The 13613-nt window shown below is 46.6% G+C and overlaps 1 protein-coding gene across 1 annotated transcript in view; it reads right to left on the bottom strand.

Annotated features, from left to right (window-relative positions):
• Positions 1-11290, bottom strand: part of LGMN (legumain) — a 32024-nt gene extending 20734 nt beyond the window's left edge. The window contains exon 1 of the mRNA XM_053376461.1: positions 11097-11290. The gene's annotated coding sequence lies outside the window, so the exon portion shown is untranslated. The remainder of the gene's footprint in view (positions 1-11096) is intronic.
• Between the last annotated feature and the right edge of the window lie 2323 nt (positions 11291-13613).

Genomic DNA, 13613 nt, shown 5'->3' with positions numbered 1-13613 from the left:
TCTGAACAAGACTTGTTCTCACATACAGTGGTACCTCAGGTTAAGTACTTAATTCGTTCTGGAGGTCCATTCTTAACCTGAAACTGTTCTTAACCTGAAGCACCACTTTAGCTAATGGGGCCTCCTGCTGCTGCTGCGCCGCTGGAGCACAATTTCTGTTCTCATCCTGAAGCAAAGTTCTTAACCCGAAGCACTATTTCTGGGTTAGCGGAGTCTGTAACCTGAAGCATATGTAACCCAAGATACCACTGTATCGTTCACCCCATTGTGGCAAATAAAGTATGTGATGCTGCCAATCTAGGAAGGTAGTGCAGTAAGGATCACGTGTCACAAGATTAGGGCGACATTCATCTAAGTTCTACTCAAAGTAGGCCCACTGAAATGAAATTAGGCACCATTTGCAATATAAGTTTATAGCAGTATCATTACTACTTTTAAACTATCAGGGCTTACCCTCAAAGAATCCTGGGAAGTGTAGTTTGTTAAGAGTGCTGTGAGATGTTAGGCAAACCCCTATTTCCTTCACAGAGCTACAGTCCCAGAGTGGTTTAACAGTCAGTCCCTCTTCCCAGGGAACTCTGGGAACTGCAGCTCTGCAGCGTCCTTAACTGCAGTTCCCAAGATGCTTTGGGGGAAGTTATGACTGTTCAAAGTGAATGTACAATGCATTAAATGTACAATGCAGATGGGGGTCTTAGTCATCCTTATTTCTAAATAGGACTAGCATTAGATACCACCATTAGTGATTGCAGCAAGATAATGATATTAAGCAGATGCTTCATGGTGGCACTGCGGGGGGGGGGTTACTTTTCTATGATGGCCCCAAATTGCAGCGCTCCCTCTGCATGGTGGTACGTATGTTTGGCCGCTGCAAGCTTTTAAAGTAGATTTTTTTTATTTAAAAAAATCATTTATTTCAAGTCTGCCTTCTTCTAAATAAGGCTTACAGTGTTAGAGAGCCATTTTAAAGATGACTTTTCTATTCATTCAGGATATTTTGTCACTTTTATTTCCTGTAACTGGCCTATGTTTCTGAAGTAGCTGATTCTGCAAGGTTTTTCCTGTATTTTTTAATGGCGTGCAAGCCAACTTGTTTGAGTTACATCCCAAAATATGCCCTATAAATGATTTTAGAAATAAATAAAATGCTCTGGGAGCAAAAGCTACACCAGGAACAGAAGATTCAAGCATGTAGATTCACAATTCCCATGTAGGTCTAGATTTCCCGATCCATGTAGGTCTAGATTTCCAGTTTTCCTGATCCTGGGCTGCAAGGCCTCCCCCAGCAGGCTCACCCCTGTTCTAAATGAAATGGCCTGTGAATCTATGTGACCCTCTTCTTCACACTCTCCCTGTGCTGCTGCTTCTGTCATCCAGTGGCAGTACTTCTTTCAGATCTTTTAGATAACCAATACCATCGTTGATTTGCCTAACAAGGAAACCCTTAATTGTTGCAAGGGATTCTGGGATGCTCATGTCTGTGGTTAGCTGCTATCCAGTCCTCCTGTGTGAGTGTGTCTAGCCACCCCCATCCTAGAAACAGAATGTGCCCTGGAATACATCAAGACACCCACTCACAGCTTCTTCACATTGAACAGGAAGATCAATAGCAGCAGGCAAGCTGTCTTCCATGAAAATTAGTCTGGTGCAACCAATTGAGGAACCCCCGGGGTAAGAACACCACATTGCCCAATTTCTCTTGGATTGCCTTTATCCCTTGTTGGAATAATTGACAGTGGACAACATAATTATCACAATTTAGTTATATAAACACTGTTATAGAAGTAGGGCAGCTCCAAGCTAGAGGAAGGGTGTGTCTTCCCAAAGATGCAATCGTACTCACGCTCATTGAGAGAGCGACTCACTGGGACTTGCGTCTGAATAAAGCCTGTGTAGGATGGGCAAAAGTGACGCAGGTGGTGCTGTGGGTTAAACCACAGAGCCTAGGACTTGCCGATAAGAAGGTTGGCGGTTCGAATCCCCATGATGGGGTGAGCTCCCGTTGCTCGGTCCCTGCTCCTGCCAACCTAGCGGTTCGAAAGTACATCAAAGTGCAAGTAGATAAATAGGTACCACTCCGGTGGGAAGGTAAACGGCGTTTCCATGCGCTGCTCTAGTTCGCCAGAAGCGGCTTAGTCATGCTGGCCACATGACCCGGAAGCTGTACGCCGGCTCCCTCGGCCAGTAAAGCAAGATGAGCGCCACAACCCCAGAGTTGGCCACGACTGGACCTAATGGTCAGGGGTCCCTTTACCTTTAGGATGGGCAAAGACACTGGTCTGTGGTGAGCATGGAAGGAGACAGGAGGAGCACGGGCCTCTATGATGATGTGCAGCCTGGCAGGAAACTCTTAGCTCCTTAATCCGAGCTTAGTGAGCACGTTCATGTAGCCCAATGGACAAGGTGGCTGCCCACTAGGCCACTGGGACATAGGAATCCTTGCCCATCACCACACAGTGCAGCTAGGATAAGAATATAGCCAGGCACAGCCTAGTTAGCATTGCTTCCTCCTTCCCTTTGTGGGCAGTTGGTGGTACAAAGGGCAAGATGGTCTTTTCTGGTGTGTGGAGGCCTGAGGAGTCTCTGGGACTCAATAGTCAATAGTCTGACGAAGACAAAAGACGACGGTGGGCAGACAAACTCACCAGGCACATACACCCTGTTATGCTACAAGGAAGCCTGCCCTGAAGTTTACTTCAGTTCAGTACAGTCACTTATTTATATTTAGGCAGACCGTTAATAGTACTTTTGGCAAAGGTTTCTCTTTTTAATATTTAAAGACATTTAGAGAGTCTGCCTGGAGCCAATTAGATCCAACAGATAAATGGAATCAGTTCCATTACTTTACAATAATAGTTTAATAGTGGCTGGGGAAACCCAGCCAGATGGGCAGGGTATAAATAATAAATTTGTAATAAATAATAATAATAATAATAATAATAATACTTAAACATTGATATAGTGTTCAAACATTGATATAAAGCACTTCCCGTGTAGTTTCTAGTTATACTGTAACCCTTACAACAACCCTGTGGAGTAAAACCAGTGTTGTGCCCCATTTTGTGGATGGAGGACAGAGAGAGTCACTTCCTTAAGGCCACCTATTGTGTTCACAGTAAAAAGGTAAAGGTAAAGGTACCCCTGCCCGTACGGGCCAGTCGTGTCCGACTCTAGGGTTGCGCGCTCATCTCGCTCAAGAGGCCGGGAGCCAGCACTGTCCGGAGACACTTCCGGGTCACGTGGCCAGCATGACTAAGCGGCATCTGGCGAGCCAGCACCAGCGCAGCACACGGAAACGCCGTTTACCTTCCCGCTATAAAGCGGTACCTATTTATCTACTTGCACTTAGGGGTGCTTTCACACTGCTAGGTGGGCAGGAGCTGGGACCGAACGACGGGAGCTCACCCCGCCGCGGGGATTCGAACCGCCGACCTTGCGATCAGCAAGTCCTAGGCACTGAGGTTTTACCCACAGCGCCACCCGCGTCCCTTGTGTTGACAGTAGGTGAGTAATTAAAACCAGGAACTTCCTAGTCCATAGTTTAGGCCCCATCTGCACTATAGATTTACGAATCATAGAACTGAAGAGCTGAAGGGAGCCCAAGGGTCATCTAGTCCAACCCCCTGCAATGCAAGAATCTCAACGAAAGCATCCATGGCAGATGACCATCCAAGCTCTGCTTAAAAACCTCCAAGGAAGGAGAGTCCACAACCTCCAGAGGGAGACTGTTCCGCTGCTGAACAGCTCTTCCTGTCAGAAAGTGTTTCCTGATGTTTAGCCAGAATCTCCTTTCTTGTAACCTGAATCCACTGGTCCGAGTCCTACCCTCCGGAGAAGGAGAAAACAAGCTTGCTCCATCTTCCATGTGACAGCCCTTGAGATATTTGAAGATGGATATCATATCTCCTCTTATCCAAGCTAAACAAACCCAACTCTTTCAACCTTGTTCTTCATTAGCCTTGGTTTCCAGACCCTTGATCATCTTGCCTGCCCTCTTTCGAACAAGTTTGAGCTGCAGTATGATACCACTTTAAACATTAATCGCTTTCCCCAAAGAATCCTGGGAACTGTAGCTTGTAAAGGGAGCTGAGAGTGGTTAGGCAACCCCCGACTCCCCTCACAACTCTCAGCACCCTTAAACTATCATTCCCAGGATTCTTTGGTGGAAGCCATGAGAGTTTGAAGTGGTATGATACTGCTTTAAATGTGTAGCACATACGAGGCCATAACCAAACAACAGTTCTCCCAATAACTTGCTACTGCTCATGATATGGAAGTACAGTGGTGCCTCGCAAGACGAAATTAATTCGTTCCGCAAGTTTTTTCTTCTTGCGAGTTTTTCGTCTTGCGAAGCACGGTTTCCCATAGGAATGCATTGAAAATCAATCAATGCGTTCCTATGGAAACCGCCATCAGACCAGGTCCGGGGACAGTCTGTCCCCCGACCTCTTCTGAAGGCTGGGGGGGGGGGACAAGGGCTTTTCTTCCCACCGCCAGCCTTCAGAAGGCTGTTCTGAAGGCTGGCGGTGGGAAGAAAAGCCCTTCTCCCCACCTCCCACCCCGCAAGCTCCGGGGACAGGAGGGCTTTCCTCCCGACTGCCAGCATTTTAAAAGCCCCCAGGACAGCGGAGACTTCTCCGCTGTCCCGGGGGCTTTTAAAATGCTGGCGGGCGGCAGCGCAGCGTTCGCTGCCGCCCGCCAGCATTTTCAGATCGCAGCCATCCGACGGCTGCCGGTGGGGCGGAGAGACCTCCTCCCGCCGCCAGCCTTCGGAGCAGCCTTCCGAAGGCTGGCGGCGGGAGGAGGTCTCTCCGCCCCACCGGCAGCCTTTGGAGCAGCCTTCCGAAGGCTGGCGGCGGGAGGAGGTCTCTCCGCCCCGCCGCCAGCCTTCGGAGGAGGTCCGAGGACAGTGGGGAAGACGCGCTGCGCTTCCCCGCTGTCCCGGAGATTTCCCTATGGGCTTTCGTCTTGCGAAGGAAGCCCATAGGGAAATTCGTTTTGCGAAGCGCCTCCAAAACGGAAAACCCTTTCGTCTAGCGGGTTTTTCGTCTTGCAAGGCGTTCGTCTTGCAGGGCACCACTGTACAGATACTAGGACGTGTTAAATTCTGTGTGGGCACTCGCATGTGTGCAAATGTATGGGGGGGCATGGGCGTAGCCAGGATGTATGTTAGGAGGGGCAGGCTTTTGTTAGGGGGGGCAGAACCTCAGTTTTTTATTGATTTAGGGGCAGCAACTGCCCCCTGCCCCCCCCAGCTACACCCATGGGGAGTGAAGCCACACAGCAAGGCTAGCTCTGCTAAGAAGTGTTATCTGTTTAAGCTGGTTGGCCTGGATACACAATTAATGCTTACAATAAATTACCTCAGCCAAGTCACGTTATGCTTGAATCATCAGAAAAGAATCACAACAGGAAGAAAAGGTCAATTTGGCTAAAGTTTATGTAAGATCTTCTACCTCCTCCTAAAGGATTACACACTCTGAACACAAAAAGAAAGGTGATAAGAAATCCAAGGACATTAACCACATGATGTCGTCCCCCACCTCATTTGGAATAAAAAGTAGAAGCAGACTTCTTGAAGTGTTCCTAAGCTCCCACTTCTTTTTGGAGGGAGCAGAAACAACTGAATGACAGTCATATCCCTCTGCCTCCTTTATTTCCCATTCTTGGCCTCTACTGGGCTATGAAGACTGGGAAGTAACCTCTCCACAGTTGCCAAACCACCAAGAGGAGAAGATGGCAACCAGGAGTTTGTGGCTTGACTACCAAAGCTAGCCAAAAATTGTGGAAACCCCCCCCCCCATTAAAAAAAAGTCTTTTGCAGCAGTAAAAAGAGCTGAGCACTTCTTTGGACCTTGGTCCTTGTTTTCAGCCAGCATATAGGAATGTGCACAACTGTTAGAAGCAGTGAACACACTATCAAGTAGTTAATCATTTTCCTTCCGTCTTCAAATCTTTTGCACCTGGGTCATTTCAGCAAAGGAGATCAATACAAGGCTGTGGTGCAGCCTTTGCCAACCTCCAGACGTTTGGGATGACAACTCCCATGAGCCCCAGGCAGTACGGTGGTAGTCCAAAATATCTTGTTATTTTGGCAAAGGCTGCTGTATGCATTTTGAGTTGTTCTTGTGCGGGAAAACTTCCTGCATAGCCATTTCCTTTCTCCTCCCCCGCCCCCCCCCCCGGTCCCAAGTCTTATAACACAATATGAAGAGGCTGACATTATTTAGCAGTCTGAAAGTCCTAACACAGGGACAGCCAACCTAATGCACTCAAGGTTTTGTTGGACAACAATGCCTATCATTCCTGATCAATTGCCATAAAGGCTGGGGCTAATGGGAATTGAAGTCCAACAACATCTGGAGGTTGTCTACTCTCACCCTAACGTTTGCTCAGCCTAACTCTCCCTTTTTGCAGCAGTGGGAAGTGATTTTCTGCAGGCCTGGGGAATGTGTGAGAATTAAGAAAGTACATGGTTTTTTCTTCTCATCAGTGTGTGTGAGAGAGAGAAAGAGGGGGGACCCTCATTTTTCACTTTCATCTCAACTTAATTATACCATAAAGGTAAAGGTACCCCTGCCCGTACGGACCAGTCGTGTCCGACTCTAGGGTTGTGCGCCCATCTCACTTAAGAGGCCGGGGGCCAGCGCTGTCCGGAGACACTTCCGGGTCACGTGGCCAGTGTGACAAGCTGCATCTGGCGAGCCAGCGCAGCACACGGAACGCCGTTTACCTTCCCGTCAGTAAGCGGTCCCTATTTATCTACTTGCACCCGGGGGTGCTTTCAAACTGCTAGGTTGGCAGGCACTGGGACCGAAAGACGGGAGCACACCCCGCCGTGGGGATTCGAACCGCCGACCTTTTGATCGGCAAGTCCTAGGCACTGAGGCTTTTACCCACAGCGCCACCCGCATCCCAATTATACCATACCCATGACTAAATGTTCGTTTTCTCCTTTCTGTGCAACATGGTGCTGACCCAGTTCTTAGACCAGGATAACTTATCTGACAGCAATGAGGTCAGATTTGAAATGAAGACTAAACTAACCATCCTGTAATGTGGGAACAACTGGTGATAACAGTGACATTGTCAGATCCCAGACTTGATCAGAGGACAGCAGCAAAACTAAGCACCCGGCAAATTTTAAATAGAAATCACCAAAAGCCAATCACCTTTGGTTTGAATTCCATTGTCTTTCCTTGATAAAGTACAACAGAATTTCAATCAAACATATGGAATGTTAAACATTGCCAAAAAGAAATTTCACTAAAGTTCGCCTCCCCCCTTTTCTTTTTCATATATCTTTTTTTTAAAAAAACCACACACACCAAGATCAGTTGGTTCTGACGAAGCCTGATAAATATTTTATTAAGATAGCATAGGCCATTTTTATTTATTTCACATATGTAGTAGCCCAGCCAGTCTCCCATGCATGGTGTTAAACTGTAATAGAATATACAAGTTACAAGAAAGGATATTTAGACTAAACATTCGACAAAACTTTCAGAACAGTAAGAGCTATTCCACAGTGGAACAGACTCCCATGAGAGATGATGGACTCTCCTTCCTTGGGAGGTTTTTAAGCAAAGATTGGATGGCCATCTGTCATGGATGCTTTAGCTGAGATTCCTGCATTGCAGGAGGTTGGACGAGATGACCTGTGCGTCCCTTCCAACTCTAGGATTCTATGATAACACACCACAGTGCAACAATATTTGGAATCAACGTTAAAAAATAATAATCACTAAATGAATTTTGAAGTATTTTTAAAAAGAATATTAAAGTTGGTTTCCTTCATTCTAAACATTACAGCAGTGTTTTCTGCACTGCCTCTGGAGAAGCCTCTGTGGGTGTCATGGAAGAATTGTATTCTTCAGGCACACACTCAGCCCACACAAGGGGCTGGCTAGGCCTGTTGAACCATGGGAGGCAACTGCATGTTACTGAAGGTTCACCCTACAACAAACACCCGGCACTCCCTTTTGATCATAACAACCAAACAGCCCTGCCACATCAGACCAAAAGCCAATCTAGTCCAACACCCTGTTTCCCACAGTAGCCAGAGTCAGGCGCTTGTCTGCGAAGCCATAGACTTCACAGGGAAAGGTTTGAATTTGATAACAAGCTGTGTTTGGGGGGGGACGATTGTCTTGTCACCTCTCCTCTCAACCAAGCTTCCCTTTCATACAGCTTCAGAACTATACAAATACTAGAAAAGGATACCACTTCACTCATGTTGAAACTCCTGAACGGCAGGACAAAATAATGCTTCTTACACCACTACATGCTACACCCTTGGTTAAGCGATTTACAAGAACAGCCAGTTCAGCCGAGTAATTGACAAATGTCGTCACAAACATACAGCCTTCCAAAGCCAGCCTTATGTTTCAGGGTGTGCGCTAACCTCACCGCAACTCAATTTCATGCACACCTCCAAGGAGCAGCGATAGCAGAGGGATTCTCGGAGACGGTGTCTATATTAAGTTCTGCACCACTTGCATGTCACAGGACAATTTGTTCCACCGTTAATTAAAAGAAAGATGGGGAACCTGTGATCCTCCAAATGTTACTGGATTTCCAGCATGGCTGGAGGTTGTGTTAGGTAGTATGTTTGAATGTTGAATATATAAGTGTATGACTAGAGCATTTTGGAAGTTTGTTTAGACCAAGTTAATGGCCTTTCTCCGTGTGAATAGGAGTTCACTTTTTGAATAATAAGAATTATATGTCACGGGGTGGGGATCAGGATGCTTAGGTGGGGCATGGCAAAAAAAAAGGTTGGGAACCACTGGTCTAGAGACGATGGATAGAACAAACACCGTTAGCTGTACTGCTGGATAAGTATTTAATGGTTATTGTATTTGCATTTGTTTAAAAAACCAATACAATTTTTGGAGTTTTTTTGAAGTGTGGAGAACGGTACTGCTTAACAATAATCATCAAAATTGCCTCACCGAACTGGAATAAAGTCCATCTAGTCTCCCTCAATGACTAGCGAAACCCTGCTGGGAAATTCCCCAGCAGGGACCAGGCACAATGTTAGTAACTATTTCGGTTGTTTGTCTTCAGCAGCCAATAATATGTCTGCACAAAGATACCCAGCCTGTAAACAAAAAGTTCCATTTTGTCATCATGACTGATGGCTTTTTACAAATTTATACAAAACAGGTCACTGGATGGCTGGTTTGTGGGAAAGTAATTGCTTATGAATTCTCTCAACACAAGGCAGAATTAGTTCCTGCTTTAGACTTCCCTGAACCTACTGGCAGTTTCACTAGGACCCATGGCATCGACAGTTCAAGCGCACCAACTGCACCAGTACAAAGTGTTAAAAATTGTGGGTCTCTAATACATGGATGAGCATAGTGGGGATGAGCGATTGGTGGCAGCTGCAAGCAGGAGATTTTGAGTGGCAATTGGGCGGGTGACTGATGCCTGTGGCAAGGGCTGCTTGCGATTGGCTGTTGCTGCAGCAATTTGGCAGTCAAGGTGTGCGATTGGCAGCGGCGGGCGGTTAAAAAAGCTTAACAACTCTGGGCAATCTCCCCCCATTTCCTTAATTTGGAGTCCCCAAAAACAGGGGTCTTATACAAGGGAAAATATGGTATGCATTACAAGTTCTTCACTGCCTATTATTGGTTCCTGTTTGCAAACAACGTTCAAAAGCAAGCCTGCAGCTAAATATTTACACTTGTGGAATTTTAAATTTATCTCTGTAAACTCTCTTATCACCTATTGCAAAAGGTACGCAGCTGAATCCCAAACCAACTCCTCCCCCACTCAGGACTCAACATGACTAGGGTTACAATACCAGAGAAACATGACTGAGTTCCAGGAAAAGACATTACCTAAAGTCCTCCCACATCTTAAAATGCAAAAGCATGGCTGGTTGGAAAAGATATACAACCAACTGCCTCACCCCAAAGCACACAGAGGGGTGTAATCAGAGTTCCTCCAGGGTGCTATTCCGCTAAGTTTCACTCAGAGCTCACCAAATGAGATTAATGGACCTAACTTAGAATCATAGAATTGTAATAGCTGTCAACTTTCAGATTTGAAAATAAGGGATCATCAGCCTCGAAAATAAGGGATCAGCGTAGATATCTAACAATCCGGGATAGCAGCGGGAAATGCTGCTGGAATAAGGGAATTTCCCTCAAAAAAAGGTAAGGTTGACAGCTATGAGAATTGTAGAGTTGGAAGGAACCTCGAGGGTCATCTAGTCCAGCATTGCAGGAAGATGCAGGAAGCCTCTATGAGGAACTGAACCCATGACCTTGGAGTTATCAAGCACCACACACTAGCCATGGTCAGATCACTTCCTGGTGCAACTGGACTTTTAATGTTTAACAGACTATTGCATTTTAATATTCTGTTGGAAGCCGCCCAGAGTGGCTAGGGAAACCCAGGCAGATGGGCAGGGTATAAATAATAAATAATAAATAAATAATTATTATAATAATAATTGGGCTCCTCTGAGCAAAACATTATCAAATACTTGTTGCTCAGTTGGACTTATGAGTACAAAACTGTAATGCAAGTGATTGGGGGGGGAGTATATGCATGAGAGCCTCAATCCACGGAAACAAATGAGTTCCAGAACGCTTGAGTAGGATCAGGTTGTGCATACCTACAGAAATCCAATATAACCCCAACAACCTGGGGATGATGCATAGATGTGTGTGGGTTGGGGGTGTGCGCACGTGACCCACATTGGTAGAAACTCCGGCTGTGAATGTTGAAATTATTATTATTATGGATTAAATTTGTGCTCCGCCCTTTGGTGCGTAGATCTCAGGGCGGCGCACAACAGGAAAACCACAAGGTTGTTGCAGCCACCGCAAAAGGCGAAGCGGGTGGCGGGCTTCGGCCAAGAGGAGAGCCCACCTCGACCTCCGGAAAAGCAAAGCGACGACCCTTGTGGTCTCGCTGACTCGCACCCTCCCTTCCGCGGCAAGTGCGGTCCCACTGCCGCCTTCGCCCCCCACAACTGGCAGCCCAAATTTAAGGGGAGGGGGGCGCATAACGCTTCTATACATTGCTACATATACGCGCACGCACCGTTAAGACTTAGGCCCCGGGCATCGACTTCTTACCAAAAACTGGGAGGAGAGGGCGGGTCGTCGTCGCTGCTGCTGCCACCCGCTTTCTCGCGCCCACCCCGCGCTCTGCAAACACAGGAAACCGAAACCCGGCGGTGGCGGAGACGGCGGCAGCGGCTGAGGTTCGTGCGGCCGCGGGAGATACTTATAGGCGAGGAGCGGCAGGGGCGGGGCAAGAGCGTGACGGGCAGGCCTGGAGTCCACTGGCTGGGCGGCGAGGGGGTCGGCCCACATCGGACGGGATGGCGATCCCTATGGAACGGGCGGTGCATGTCGGGAATGGGAGGCCTCCGTCGCCGAGCGCCTCTGGGGGCGGGGCTCCCGCTAAGGGGGAAAAGCCGCGCTCACAACACAAGGCGGTCGGCCGGCCCTGCGAGGCAGGCCGCTCTGAGTTTAGCGGGGCTTAGTGTCTCGTGGGTGTGAGGATAAAAAGGGGGCCGCCTTGAACTTCTTGGCGGAAGAGTGGGCTATACCTGTAATAACAACAACAACAACTGTTATTATTATTGTTGTTGTTATTATTATTATTATTATTATTATTTGCAGTAATAATGATAATACATCCTAATAATAATGATTTACATCTTATGCCCTCTTAAAATGCGTTTTTTGTGGGGACAGCCCTATTGGTTGTTTTTGTTTTTATTATGTATTTTGTGGTTTTATATCTTGATTTTATTCTTTGACTCGCGGGTATAGGACGGTATATAAACTCAATAAATGATGATTTCTGAAATCAGTTTATGAGTCTCGCTCACAGCACGATCCCTGTGTATATTTTAATACATTGAGTTCCATGGGAAACACGGGGCGGGCACTTTTATTTTCACAACAACCCTGTGAAGTAGGTTAGGCTGAGAGAAGGTGATTGGCCCAAGATTACCCGCTGGGCTTCCTGGCTGAAGTGAGGATTTGAACTCGGGTCTCCCAGGTTCTCCTCAAACATTTTAATCACCAGTCACGCGGATTGGCACAGCCGGCGCCCTATCATTAGACAAGAGTGTGGAGGCTGTTCTCAGGCAACTGGTTTTTTTAGGGAGGGTAGGATTTTGTCTCTCAGCTTGGCTGGCCTTCGGTATTGTTATGTACCTTGATTTGAAGGTGAGGGGCCAGTTTGCTGTTCTGCCCCAGAGAACAAAATGTCTTTGGACAGCTCTAGAGGTCATGTGACTCCACTACACAATATACTTCGAAAACATTTGAGAAGTTTCAGTGACCTCTGCTGGATGAAAACTGAAATTCCATTTACTGGAGAAGGAAGTTTCAGTTCAAAACATATTTTTAATTTTTAATCTCTCTTTCGCCCTTGCGCCAACTTTTCTTCCCAGCTTTACTAACCATGGCAATCTCTTTTTGTTTTAGCAACCCTGGACAATTTAGTGTCATCAACCTGAATAACTTGGGACCATTCATTTCAATGGGGCTACTCTAAGTAGAATTTAGTCAGATACTACCTAAAAGCATCACTAGCTCAGATGCTACTTCACTTTCACTACAAGCTTATGATATTGTTATGAGTTTGTAGGTACTAGACATTCCTAGTACTCCTGGCTTTAGAATTTAATTAAAGCTTGATGTTAAGAATAGGTGCCAGACTCCTGTGTATTAAGCTGTGTGCAATACATTTTAATCCCCTGGAATTAAAAAGCTAATTAAGGATTAAAAAGCCAATTAAATTAGGGTAAGCTTCATTCTGAGATGATAGTTTATGGAACGAGCCCTTAAGAGGACAGCACATCAAAGAGACTGTGTGAGATAGCAAATGGCTGAGGCCTCTCCCTCAACTCAGAGTTAGACGATAAAGCCAGATTTTAGAGAGGTTTAGAGTGAGAAGCAATGTGAGTTAGGGATTATGTGACTGGGATGCAAAGCAGCAAGCAGAGCATGATGTCTGTTTGAATCCAGGGTTGCAGCTATGGGAGAAGCAAGACTAGGCATAGGCAAACTCGGCTCTCCAGATGTTTTGGGACTACAACTCCCATCATCCCTAGCCAACAGGACCAGTGGTCAGGGTTGATGGGAGTTGTAGTCCCAAAACATCTGGACGGCCGAGTTTGCCTATGCCTGAGCAAGACCCTCTTGGGATGTTAATCCTTTAACTTCTCCATCGTAGGCTCAGGTTGTATATATGTGCAAATAAACCATATATCATAAAAACAACACAGCCTCCGCTGTGCCTCATTTCCAAAAGGAAACACAAACCCTGGGTAAGCTTGCTTAGAACCCCTGGAATGTCACACCACTCGGAGACTGGGGTGGTATGCAACAGTATTTTGCAAGCCACACTGAGCACTCTGCAATGGAATGAAAATCCCAAAATACATGTATACACAATGGGACAGCAGCAGGTGCGTATCTTGTGTTCATGGACACACTTCACTAGAATCACATGGGCTGGGGTGTAACACTGGACAGCAGACAGGCATGCCCAGCCAATATAGTACTATAACCCAACCTGATATTGTACTATAACCAATGAAGTTGTGGCCTGTTTTGTACCCATAACTAAGA

Source organism: Podarcis raffonei, chromosome 1 (assembly GCF_027172205.1).
Source record: "Podarcis raffonei isolate rPodRaf1 chromosome 1, rPodRaf1.pri, whole genome shotgun sequence".
Classification (NCBI taxonomy): domain Eukaryota; kingdom Metazoa; phylum Chordata; class Lepidosauria; order Squamata; family Lacertidae; genus Podarcis; species Podarcis raffonei.
The sequence above is the reverse complement of the archived record's forward strand: the minus strand, read 5'-3'. Positions and strand labels throughout refer to the sequence as shown.